Raw genomic sequence first — 14,231 nt, 5'->3', positions numbered from 1 at the left:
AGGAGGCAGGGGAGTCTGTTACCAAGGGAAAACACTGATCTAGGAAGCTGAAACATCTCAGGGTTTCTGCAGTCTCATTGTTATAACCTTGTGCCTTCTCTTTACCAGAGCTCACATACCTAGATCACTATCCTTGAGGTTGCTTTGTTGTTCCAAGTTTACTTGAAGTTCACGCTTAGAAAAGGGAATTGGTCCACATTGTGGATTATCTCCTCTAAGACCCAAGCAGTGGTAATTGCCCTGTGAATTTATTTTATTCTACCTAATAGCTCTCTTCACAACCTGCTGAGATTACCATTGACTCTGCTCACCTCGGAGGGTTTTACCACGTCTGACTTGTTGGTCCTCATGCTTCCAGGAGTATCTGAATTTGCCACCGGCTCCTCTGTGCACGTACAGGAAGTTGATCTGCAGAGATTTGCCACGTTGATTACTTGATCTCCTCTGTGTGCTTCTAGCGCTGAGTCACCTGAGTGAGGTGGAAAAACAAAAATGACATTGATTCTTAGAGGGGGAAACCTCAAGTTAATTGTCAAGACCCAATTCCCTACTTTCAAGGAATACGTTAAGTTGGGCGCAGCTGACATCAGGAAGTTGCTAACCACCACGGTGGAGGAAAGGGAGGCAAGACCCACGTGCTCCAGTTCCGGCCCTTGCTTGTTTATTTTATATGTCAAAGGCTTGTGATTAAATGAAAAAGTCGTCATTAGTCAAAATAAAATCAGAAGAGTCTGCTAGCTTGACATATAAAATGTACAGTGATGGTTAAACATTGGCAGGAAGTGGAGGCCAGTGGAATGAGATTCATCTGTCACTTCTTTCCCTGTGCTTCCTGGGTAGGGTGGCAGAGAACAAACAAGTTCCTTTTTGCCCATCCCCGTTCTCTCCTTGGACATTAAGTGAAGCGCATTTCAGTCTGCTCAGTAACCACTAGGTGGCAGTGGTTTAAAGAGAACTATTTAACTACAGAGTCCCTGGGGGACCTGAGTCTCCAGATCTCCAGGCACTGCTACAAATTATTGTTAAATGCTCACCAGTCTGGTCTGAGATAATCAAGGAAAAACAAACTATAGTCAACCCAAGTGGCAATATAAACATCTCTTACCACTACTGAATTTACATAATGTGAAGTTAAGGAAGCCTGACCAGTGGCAATTAGCCAGCCAACGTGCCTGCGGAAGAGTGATGAAGAGAGAGATGGCCCACTGTCCACTATGTTAGGGGGTCTGTTGCTGTTTTCACACTGTGGGCTCCTCATTTCTTCTCAGAATACTGTCATCTCCGCTTGGCCTCTTCCCACTGGGTAGGAGATTACTCTAGGAAAACTGTCTTGATACCCTTATTTCTTAGCCGCTGTCTCGCTTTTGGAAACGATTCAGTTTCCTCCAGTGTTGATGCCTGAGAGCCCATTCATGAGAGAGGTTGCATTTCTCTCACAATTCTATGACCAGACTTAAGCCTCCACTCCAAGGCTGCAAGCAAGAAACATTTCTAATAGACACAGAAAAGTATGTTGTTTTAGGCTGGGCGCTGGGGGCAGGAGGGGTGGGTGGGTAGTGCTGGTAAGTCTTCTAAGTGCTTCACATCAAGGCCTTCAAAAGACCTTCCCCTCTCTATGTCAAGGAATAATTTCCCAGCAGCCTATGGTGAAGAGGAATACAGTATGTGAAATAACTAGACGCTGGTCTTCAAATGAACAACTAAAATTAAGATGATAATAAAGAGTTTTATTTCATGCCTTTTTGGACCATGACAACTTGGACCACACTCAGTTGTGCGCCGTGAGGGGGCAGAGGACAGAGCATGCAATAACAAGTACTGTCATTCTTGAGCATTAGAGCCCTGTGTTCCAAGTGTATTACATTGCCTTGTTCAGATACAGCCACTGTGAGGGGAAGATTTTATCCCCAGTATATATGTGAGGGAACTGAAACAGGTTAAATAACTTACCAACATCTCCTGCTAATAAATGTCAAATTTGGGACTCTGTCTCTATCTATCTGATTCTTAAGTTGATTGTTAGCCAGTTGCACCTTAAAAATATCAAATTTCTTAGGCATTGAGTAGGAAGCTTTGAGGACAAGCTGAGTCATCCCCTTAGACTAATCAGAAAACAGAGGGCTGAGTTAAACTAGGGCTTTTGTTTTGTGCCAAGTGTCTCTAGTTCCTTTTGCCCTGATCTTCGGCTGGAAGTGGACACACACACGGGCCTTCATGGCTCCCAGAAAGGACCGTGGCAGTGGGCAGCCCCAGGGCAGTGGGCCAGCTGTGGCTCTGGTAAGAGTGGCTGCCAAGTGAGGGCCACTTGGTATTTCATTTCACCCACCAGTTAGTTTGGCCCTGGAAGGGGTATCGATCTCATAGTCTTGTTAAAAAAGCAGGTGGAGTGGCTAGTGGGCTTTCCCAGGTCTTCAGAATGCGTGTAGAAAGCCTGCCATCCCTTTCTTTCCAGTGTTCTCCAACACCTGGGAAGAATGCTTTCCCTAGGCCTTGACTTCTTAATCTTATTATTCATCTTATTAAAAAAAAACTCTTCTCAAGTTTACACTATGGATGTGCTAAAGCAACAGAAAAATAAAGGTTACCTGAAGGCCTACAGTCTTTGCCCTGAGACCTAAAAGGGGGCACAAGCAGAAAGGTCTGGCAAGCTGTCTGTCTGGTAATATTTCCCTTCAACTTGGTGATGTATTAATTTCCAGAACATGGCAATCCTAGGAGGAGCTCATATCTTAGATGCTTACTAGTGACTTCTGAGCCTCAGTTTCCTGATCTCTAAAATAGGGATAATACCACCTACCTTATAGGGTTGGTGACAGGAAGTGCTCAGCCCAGACAGCAAGCACTTACTGTCATTTATGCTATGATAAGCTTGCTGTGTGTTGCTCAGCTGCTTTCTTCACTTCCCTGTGCTTGCATTTCATGTCCTGAGGCCAGGCCTGACAGTGGATGCAGTAGAATGTTGTTGTTATCGTTTTTTTCTAACACACAGATGCTTGAAAGATTGTTCCCAGGCTTCCTGAGTTCTCCATGCCTCCTCAGTTCGTTCTCCCTAGGTTAAAACTTCAGCATGTCATCAACTTCTTCACTGCTGGGAGAGCTATGTGCTCCCCCAGGAACGACATTAGGCTCCACGGGACATTCATTAGTTGGGGTTACGAGAGGACCACAGGGCACTGGAATGGTAATTTCCTACATGGGACCCCAGTGACCCAGAGCGAGCTAGCTCAGCTGGTCTGAGCATGTGGCTAATGAGGGAAGGGTCATGGTTTCACTCCTGTGTGGGCCAATTAGTGTCACGTGGAAAAGCACGCTCCTGGGGCATCAGGCAGCAGCTTTACATGTGTATGGCACTGGCCTCCAGGATGAATGTGTGGCCATCATCGCTATCAGAAACCCAACCCAAAGCCTACATCTTCCTTCTTATTATTACCTAGCCCATGGTTTCCAAGACTTGGGTCATTTACAGAGCATCTCCATGATTTTTGCCTTATCCCAAGTAGACCGCTGCATTTTTATTTATTTGATATGTTTTATACATTGACTGACTTTTTAGCTAACATTTAAAAAGAAGCTATGCATCACTACCATCAGTGCAAAATAGGGAAATTTGCCTTAAATTGAAAGTACACGTGAAAATAAATAGGCAACTATTGAAATTAAAATGTTTATCTTCAGACTGTAGGCAAAGTCCTCCTGTGTGTTATGAAATACATGGATATAAGCTGCATGTGTTACATAATACACACTATGTTTTGTAATAAAATGGTCACGTCAGCAAAAACAATATTCTAAAGCAGTTGCTTCCATGGGAGAAGTTGGAATCGGTGACTAGGGAGTTTCACACTTGAAGTGATGAAATTATTCTTGCAAGAATTTCAACACCAAAGGTCTTTCTAATACACATAAATGTGTAGCTATAAAACCTATAGTCTGAACAAATCTGGGGTTTAATTTACATCCAGCTCTTTCTCAGAAGTCATGGCTTTTGTTCACACTCTTCATCGGCACTGTCATTAACACTGTGCTTCTTACACATCCTTATCATTATCGCCCATTTTATGATAAACAAAGCACAAACGTGCAAAGCAGATGTGTTGACTGCACATCTTGGTTCCCTTCCAGTCATGAGCCAATGGACGCTAATGTCCCCACTTGACCAGTTCCTTATGGAGATCAAGATAGAACCGTTAGTGGTGTAGGTAATAAAAATGTATTCCTTAATTAACTGAACATGTTACATCCAATCCAGTTATGAAAATGTGCACTGGAGGACAAATACACATAAAAAGACACACACAGAGACGCACACGGGCCTCTTCAGGGTTGAGAGAGAGCCCGGCCACTTCCATTATTTGAGGCTCGCAATACATGAAAATAGTGAAGAAATGGCAAAGAGTCATAAATGTGGTGTATTTGTAAAATTCAGGCTGAATGACGTACAGCTTCCAATCGTCACTGTGTACCTGTGAGTGGGTGCATAGCCTCATTTGGAGGTAGAGCCACAGTCTGTATGTAAGGTCTTTGTGAATGTGAAGTCCAAAGAGTCCTCTCTCTCTGCTTCCAGGTCCAGAGATGAGCCCCGCCAGGAAAATTGTCTTATATAGGGATCTGGATTCAAATATACCATAAGGCAGAGTGTAACATTTTAGCAGTGTGGAAACACGAAGTTGTCAGGGCCGTAGAAGTGTCAGCAGGTGAATAGGTTTTCCTTTCCTTTTCATGTCTCCCTTACCTTGTGGGTTCTTGCTGCACAAGAACAACCCACAAGAATAACTCCTGTTATTTCAGTGCTGCTTGGGTATCCCACTTTTGTAGCTTCCTCATCCTTGGAAAGCCATGAATTAGTAACAAAAGGGCCAGACCATTTTATAAGTGCCAGAAGACTTACTCAGATTAGAAAATCAAAATGTTAGGAAGTGGGAATGCAGTTGTATCAGCTTTCTTCCCTTGTGTGTGGACCTGATGACTACTTTAACCACAAGAACTACTTTGAATGACTGTGTGCGCGTGCACACACACACGCTTTAAATATGACTCAAAAGTTGTAAAAAATTTGGAAGGGTGTCAGAAAATTTTTTACTTTTATTTATATCACTTGTGTGAACAAAATTTATTGTTAGTGATGACTATCAAGAATTTGAAGAGACCATGATTAGTAAGTCTTGATTGGATTAAAAGTCTTCACCAGGAATTGCTATTTCAAGCATAAAATCTAATATTAAAAAACTATATTCATAAAAAGCAAATGCAAATTTTTCATTAAAAATTAAAGAGTATTTTTTAGAAATTTTACACAAATTCAGTATTTAATATCTTCCCTAAATTTTGAATTTTATGATCTTATAATTATATAATAAAGAGTAGTGAAGGCTTTTGCCAAGCCCCATAAAGATGCCCGAGTCCCCTCGCATTTACCCCAGTGTGTGCTTTAATATTATCATTTTCTGTGTGTGCTATGAAATGAAAACTGTTAGGAGCAGCAGTCTAGCCAGCAGCTTTCCCAAGGAGTCTGAAGCAAGTCATCTGCTTTTGCCCACTGGTGGCGATAGAGGCTATTGGGATTTGACTTGATAAATCAAGGCATGACTGAAACAGGATTCAACCATGGTGACAACTAATAGTACTTCATAGAGTTGTTGAAATGATTACATGAGATGCTGCATGTAAAGTGCTCAGAATAATGCCTGGAACATAGGAAATACTCAGTGAATAGCAGTTACCATTACCTGGTACCTTGGATAACTAGTAAGTTGACAAATTCTGTTGATTCTGTGTCCACAATGCCTCAGCTCTGTTCTTTTTTTTTTTTTTTTTTATAAATTTAGTTAGTTAGTTAGTTAGTTATTGGCTGCGTTGGGTCTTTGTTGCTGTGTGCGGGCTTTCTCTAGTTGTGGTGAGCGAGGGCTACTCTTTGTTGTGGTGGGCGGGCTTCTCATTGTGGTGGCTTCTCTTTGTTGCAGAGCACAGGCTCTAGGCACCTGGGCTGCAGTAGTGGTGGCACATGGACTCAGTAGTTATGGCTCGTGGGCTCTAGAGCTCAGGCTCAGTAGTTGTGGTGCCTGGGCTTAGTTGCTCCTCGGCATGTGGGGTCTTCCCAGACCAGGGCTCGAACCCATGTCCCCTGCATTGGCAGGTGGATTCTTAACCACTGAGTCACCAGGGAAGTCCCTCAACTCTATTCTTGACTTTACTTTCCATTCCTCTTGTTCCACCCTACCATGCTTAGCATTTTATCACTGCTCACTTGACAGTTACATTCACCTCTTAATTTGTCTTTCAGCTTCCAGTATCTTCATTTTTGACTCCTCTGGTCCAGTTAAGATGCTTTAGGCAGCACGTAAAAGAATATTCAACTTAAATTTATTCTTTCATATTTTAAGACATCCAGAGTTTCTAGAGTTGGTTCAGCAATTCAACAATATTATGCCTCAGGTTTAGGGAGTATGTTTGTGTATGTGTGTGTGTGGCTTTGTTTGTTCGTTTGTTTTGTCTTCCCCCTCATGGTGTCAATATGGCTGCTATAGCTCCAAGTAGCACCACCACTCATGCTAACATCCAAAAGCATAGAGGAAAGGAGTGTTCTCCTTGTATATATCCTTTTCCATTCTTCCAGAAAGCCTTTTTGAGTTCCTCAGAACACATCTACCTTAAACCAATCATAGACAAAGGGCAATAGGATTACAACAGTTGGTTTGGACTTCTCATCATTTATCCCTGGGCCTTGGCCTACTTTCCCTGAGCATAGATAGTACTAGTTCTATCCAAATAGAACTGGGATTCTGATAGCCAGGAAAGAGTGATGGCTGTTGGGTAAACAACCAGCATTTCCAGCGAGTCCTTCCTACTCACCACTGGCAGGTTCATCAGGGATTTCTTGCTTGAACAAGAGCTCACAGCCTGCTGGGTGAAGTCCCAGCCCCTTTACCTGGAATTAAGTGTGTGATCCCTAATCTAGCTGATGAGGTCAGATTTCACCAGCAAAATCCTATACTTTTCCTTCATAGCTCCTTATCACCTTTTGTAATTATACATGAATTTAGGGAAGTTTATGACTAGTATTTCTGCCCAACTAACTCCAGAATATAAAGGCCATTAGGACCATGTCTGTTTTGCTCACCATTATACTCAACACCTAACAATTCTTGGACAATTTATTCTTGAGTGAATGAATGTCTATACCTGTCAAAAGGGAGCAAGCAGCAATTTCAACAGTTAGATATTTAATCTGGCAAAAACAGGTTTCTATGCAGCTATCAACAGAAGTTGAAAGAATTTGGTACCTCAGCATCACCAACATTTTGTTAAAGGACTAATTGCCAAGCCCCATGTGCACGTGGGACCATTAGTAATTCTGTAGCTATGCAAATTAAAACAGTGATGTATGATTTATAGCTTTAATAACATTCTGAAGGCTCTTAAATTTTAATCACCTGCAACATCCTTTTTAATATTCAATTACTTTATTAACTAATTAGGTCACTTGCTGAAAAAGCACATAAGGCTGGTGCTATTTTAATATCAGCTGAGCCTCACAAAATACCTTTGAAATGGTGCAAATGGTTTATTTATTTTAAACAGATCATTAAGATGCTATAATTAATAAACCAATTACTAAAAAAAGGCCAGATAGTGATAGATGCACAAGTACAATAGCAGTTTCCAATGGATTAGTCATTTTTATACACATACATCAAGGGGCAAAACTTAAATGAAAACCCACTGTAAAAAGTGCTTTCCTAAATAATTAATTTGTGCAATGAATGATAACCCTATCACAGCAAACCTGACTTGAGGCTTGTTCATTACGAAAACCTGTACTGTGTACTTTCATTTCATCTAATGACACTCACGATGGAAAACCCACAGCACACTAAGCTTGGTGTTCCTTGATTACTTACGAGGGGCTTAATTTGCAGACCAAGCTGGGCACTTCGTGACTTATCAGTGTGTCAAAGTGAGCCAAGCCTCCCGGAGGAGAATCAGGAGACACACGCAGGGTTGGCAGCATCCCTGATTATTGATTTCTCAGCACCGTGTTAAGGTCTTCAAAGCAAACAGTGTGAACAAAGAAAGCTGAGGGCAAGCCTGTGGGGATTTTTCACCCAATATTCTCAAAGGAGACTGGATCGTAGCACTAAGCCTGCTTTTTGAAGGCACAGAGATGTTGGGACTATGGCTGAGGATGGGTAGGATGCAGGTCTGAGGCTTGGGGACAAATTTTATTTCTAGGATCAGGGTGAGGCAAGAGGAACCAGATCCTTTTGATGGCCTGGGAAAGAACGTGGTCAAATCCTAGAGGCCGGGTAATTTTTCTGGCTAACAGCAGTATAATAATAAAACCATAATAACCACCATGTATTGAGTCCTTACTATCTACTTCCTAGACACTGTTGGTTGCCCATGTCATCTGTTGGATATTTCAGGGTATTTGTTGAGTTAACATTTATTAACTGAGCGCCTCCTGGGACCAGGCACTGTTCTGGGCACTGGAGATCTTGGAATGAACCGGACAGGCAAGTCCCCCGCTCTCATGGTGTTTACATTCTATTAGGGAAGAGAAATAAAAATCATACATCACGAGACAACAAAATATAAACAACCACTTTAGACAATGCAAAGTGCTAGGGAAAAAAGTCAACCAGGAGAATGGGAGAGTGTGATGACGGGTGACTGGGGCAGCTCTTTGTGACTGAGTCGTCAGGGAAGGCCTCTCTGAGGAAAGTAACATGGCAAATGGACAGGGGAGTCTTGAACAACTCAGAGTTTTCCGCCCGCAGCCACCCCATTTCACCAGTTGTTCGGTTCTTTTCTGCTTTGTGTCCTGTTCACGTTAGAGCAGGAGGATGGCAAAGGCAACCAGGGAGACAGACAGGGAGGCAGGGTGGGAGTGAGAGTGGCAGGTGAGAGAGGCTGAAAGAAAATGGAGATGGCATCATTACGCTGCCATCGTTAGCATTACCGTTCTTTTTGCAAGTGCGGACTCTTTTTTGCAGTCAGACCCCAGTATGAACTTGTGTGCATTTTGTTGTTAGTGTGTGTAGGTGAGAAACTGCAGAGAGAACTATTTCTCTTCCCTTATGTCTTCCTGCCACTGTCATCCTCTACAAGTGGTTACAGCTATGTTTTATGTATTTCCAGTCTGTTTTAGCACCTTCATGATGTGCTGATGAAACTTTAAAATATTCATAAATTTCCACATTGTCCCATGGACTCTAAGTTCTTTGGGAAGAGCGACCTGGCCCAAACAATAAATCTGATGTGTGTGCTCCTCTAATATGTGGAAAAAGTATCATCCTGCCTGGGTCCTTAAGAGAAAGCCTCAGAAAGGACCCCCATAATCTCTGTCAATTGTAAACTAAACAGTGTTCCAGCAAAGTGGAACCTTAGCTCGTGAACCACTGGGCCTTTTTTTTTTTTTTTTTTTTTATACCCATGAAGAGCAATATATACCCAACTCCCAGCACCAGCTGAATTATCTCTGAGAGGTGTGTTGAGAACATAATATTTTAATGAGACAAGAAAAGGTTAAATATAAGCAGACCCCTATATTAATGAATAATTACTTTGGTGGGTGAAGTTCTGTCAGAGTCAAATGAATCTGTGTTCTTTCCTTCTTTACCAACCCAAGATGGATGCTAATCATGAATGTAAGTGAAAGGAGTGTACTAGTGATACTCTAGTATTAAGGAAGAGAAGTGCTGTGAGTTTTGCAGTGAACTGGGACAAGAAAAAGCCAGTTCTGTGTATCTTTCATGTCCTCGAAGGAGACTAGAAGACCATTTTCCAAGTCTTCACGAAAGTCTCTATTTTTCATTCTCATGGTTTTCTCTACCTACAACATGGTTCAAAATAAATTATTCAATTTTTGTTCCATTAATAACTAGTATTGTAACAACATTATAATCTGTAAATTGTCATTGCAAATGTCTATTTATGCCATATTGAGTATTAAATAGATCTCTTCTAAGAAAATGAATTACTATAAGCCATTTTTATAGAAAAATTAATTCTGAGTTATAGATGAATACTAAGAAGATTTGGGGACCCAGTCCATTTGTGGCTTGAGTCTTCTTTCCTTTTTGAAATTTGGAACTGGAACAAGATGGTTGGGTTTTGAGATCTCCAAAGGACTGTAAAAAACAGCCTATGATCCTTCACATGTGAGGGTGACCTCTTGGACACACATCTTTTATTCAAGGGTGGCTTCTTCAGGGTCTTCTGCCCTCTCTCACTTCACCCTTCCTCAGGGATAGATAGAGGGAGAGAGAGCAAGCGTGCCTAGAGAAAACAGGTCGCAAATATACCAGTAGTGCAAGTCCTGGATCTAATCAATCCCTTTCTCACATCTGGTAGTAATCATACCTTTTTGATTGAATGTCCTATTCATAAAATGGTGTTTAGTGTCCCACTCCCAAATGTGTACACTTATAAAATAGACATCTGCTCTATTGTCACTCTGTGTATTAATCATTAGTACATTTATTTTTCTGTATTTTAGATTTAAAAAATACAAATAGATATTCCAGCCTTGTCATGCCTTGCAGATCCTCTGGCATTCACCTAGGGCCCGTGTGAACCTACCTTTGAAGATCACTGCACTGAACAATTGATGTAACTTGTGGTAAATAACCAAGGGTTCTTGAAGAAATGTGCCTTATGTTGATGGGGAACAGATCTACTGCTAGGAGCATCTTAAGAGAATTCAGGGCATTTCTTGCATAAGAATCTGGATGGAAAGTGCATTAAACAGAACATTCTGGCCTTTGAGCTTCCCTGGAGTTTCTTTTGGGATCACTGGTCAAAGCTTTCAGAGATGTGCAGTTATGTCATATGCCAGTGTTTCCCCAAGTTCTGCCCTGTTCATATTACCATCACAATTTTTACCTTGTCAAAGTACCATGGTATTATTATTTTAGAAATACTTGTCTTTAACTTTTCTCATTTTCACTTAATATATTCAAAAAGATTTTTTATATCACTGCCATAAATGGAATGCCAACCTTACTTGCCATAAATAGGAAGAAATTTTTTTTAAAACTAAGTGTGTAATTTTTAATTTTTTAAAAACCACAATGAGATGTCACCTCACACCTATCAGAGTGGCTATTATCAAAAAGACATGAGATAACAAGTGTTGTCGAGGGTATGGAGGAAAGGGAACTCTTGTGCACTGTTGGCGGGAATATAAATTTGTGAAGCCACTGTGGAGAACAGTATGGAGGTTCCTCAGAAAATTAAGAATAGAACTACTGTATGATCCAGCAATTCTACTTCTGGTATATATCCAAAGGAAATGAAAATAAGATATTAAAGAGAGAGCTGCACTCCCATGTTCACTGCAGTATTATTCATAATATCCAAGATATGAAAACAACCTAAGTGTCTATCAATGGATAAAGAAGATGTGTAATATATATATAATGGAATATTATTCAGCCACAAGAAAGAAGGAAATCCTGCCATTTTGAAATCATGGATGGAGCTTGAGGGCATTATGCTAAGTGAAGTAAGTCAGACAGAGGAAGACAAAACTGCATGGTATCACTTATATGTGGAATTTTTTAAAAAGTCAAACTCATAAAAACAAACTCATAAAAACTCATAAAACAAAAATATATTTCCTGGATATATTCAGGAAAAAACGCATACACCCTTTTTGGCCAACTGCATCATTCTCCAAGTTCTGCCGCTTTTCATGTGCTATCAGGGCCATTCCGACCTACCTGTTGAAATCCTTTTCCTTCTGGAAAAGGAAGTTAATGCACTTACTAGTCAACCTAGGGTAACTGAAGCATGATGGGCAGAAGAGTCCCTTTTTCTATTTTTATTTTTATTTATTTATTTATTTTTTTTGTGGTACGCGGGCCTCTCACTGTTGTGACCTCTCCCTTTGTGGAGCACAGGCTCCGGATGCGCAGGCTCAGTGGCCATGGCTCAGTGGCCATGGCTCACGGGCCCAGCCGCTCTGCGGCATGTGGGATCCTTCTGGACCCGGGCACGAACCCGTGTCCCCTGCATTGGCAGGTGGATTCTCAACCACTGCGCCACCAGGGAAGCCCGAGTCCCTTTTTTAAAAAAAAAAATATTTTATTTATTTATTTTTGGCTGCGTTGGGTCTTCGTTGCTGCATGCAGGCTTTCTCTAGTTGAGGCGAGCGGGGGCTACTCTTCATTGCGGTGCGCAGGCTTCTCATTGCGGCAGCTTCTCTTGTTGCAGAGCACGGGCTCTAGGCGCACAGGCTTCAGTAGTTGTGGCATACAGGCTCAGTAGTTGTGGCTCGCAGGCTCTAGAGTGCAGGCTCAGTAGTTGTGGCGCACGGGCTTAGTTGCTCCGTGGCATGTGGGATCTTCCTGGACCAGGGCTCGAACCCGTGTACCCTGCATTGGCAAGTGGATTCTTAACCACTGTGCCGCCAGGGAAGCCCCCCCCTTTTTTTTTTTGAAAAGAAAAAAGTATGCTGCCTGATGAAGGAAGAACCAATCTATGTAACACCCAAACACCCAGACAGACATGAATTCTGGCAGCCCAGCCATCACATTTCCTCAGGGCTGTGTCCCGAGTGCCATGGCAGGCCGAGTCAACAGGGCCTGTATGCTCCCACATTCAGTATTGTGGAGGAAAGACAATGGATTAGCCACAAGTCAAGGCAGCGTGTGGGAAACATACTCAAGCGCAGCTAGAAGGGGCCACACTCCACACCTTCAGCAGCCTGGTTAGCAGTGTGAGCTTGGGAGTTAGATCTGGTGCAACTGCGGGGGCTGCCAGGACCGTGAGCTATTTTCTCCAGCCCTGCTGAGCCCCAGTTTGCTCCTAATCTGGAAAATAAGGCCTACACTGTGGATTTGCGTGTTACTTCAGTAGCACTTGAAAGAGTATAGGCTCTTTCGAGGCCCTTTCTTCTTCGTGCATGTTTGGCCTGGAAGGGATGATGGGAGACACAAGTCTGCTGTTTCCTCCACTGGGTTCAATTTCCACCTGACTCGTGTGAACTTCAAGTGTGTCCTAGTGTTTAAAGACTCAGGGCCAGGAATTCCCTGATGGTCCAGTGGTTAGAACTCCGTGCTTCCACTGCCAGGGCCTGGGTTCAATCCATGGTCAGGGAACTAAGATCCTGCAAGCTTCATGGTGTGGCCAAAAAAAGACTCAGGGCCATAGAATTATACTCCACTTACATATGTTTATTATATGCTGTATATAACTCTATATGTTTATGTATATACAGTTATGTAGGTTTAGGTACACAAAACCATGTACAATTTAAAGGATTTTCAAGGGCAATTCTGACCCTACCCAACATCTACCATATTTCTGCTTCTACAGTCAGACCCCCACAGGAGCTGTAACTTCATTGTAAGACCAGCTGACAGGACATCATGAGAATTCAATAGGAGAATGTATATAAACTTTTTAGCATAGTGCCTGACACATAGCTAATACTAAAGGTTAATAGAACCATGATTATAATCTTATTATTGTTTTCTATCCAGAGAGGGAACTATCAGCTGTAAGTGCCTAGTGGTTATTATTAATATAATTATCTAAGGAAAGAGAGACAGAAATCACTTCCCCTGGGTTTACTCAGTCTTCTCAGAGAAGTATGGGTATTTCAACTGATAGACACTGACTCCAGGTGAAGGCCTCCAGAGTCCTGGTTCAGGAGTGGCCTGGAGCAGCAATGGGGAGGAGAACAGGCACTGAGTGTGGCAGGACTGGGGAGCAGTTTCCTTTGGTTGGCACATGTGAGCAGAGCCAGTGGGTAAAATCTGGAAAAGTAGCCTGGGGTTGGATGGCCTTGAATATCTAGACTTGATTCAGTTGAGAGTGGGGAGCTACTGATGATTTATGAGCGGGGAGAGATGCACAAGATATATGAAGTGAAGGGAAGGTTAGAAACATGGAAACCAGTTAGGAAGCTGTTACAAGGTATTTGTGAGAAGTCTTTCTGAGCTCAAACGAGAATGATGGCAGAAGGAATAGAAAAGATATTAGTTGATTCAGAGCGATTATAATCCTGTATATTTCCTGAGCAGATCTTGGATTTTTTATTGTTCTTTTTTGCTACAAATAGTTATATATTCTCATATTTTCAACCAATAACAAATTTTTAAAAATCCTTTTAAAGTATAAATATGTAATTTTGAAAGCTACAACAGGAATTTAAATAAGGACTTAACATTACTGAAGAATTTTACCAACCCCAGCACTGATGGCTGAATCCTGAGAATGCATGT

The sequence above is a fragment of the Kogia breviceps genome, chromosome 4, assembly GCF_026419965.1.
Source record: "Kogia breviceps isolate mKogBre1 chromosome 4, mKogBre1 haplotype 1, whole genome shotgun sequence".
Classification (NCBI taxonomy): Eukaryota; Metazoa; Chordata; class Mammalia; order Artiodactyla; family Physeteridae; genus Kogia; species Kogia breviceps.
Note: the sequence above shows the minus strand (reverse complement) of the source record.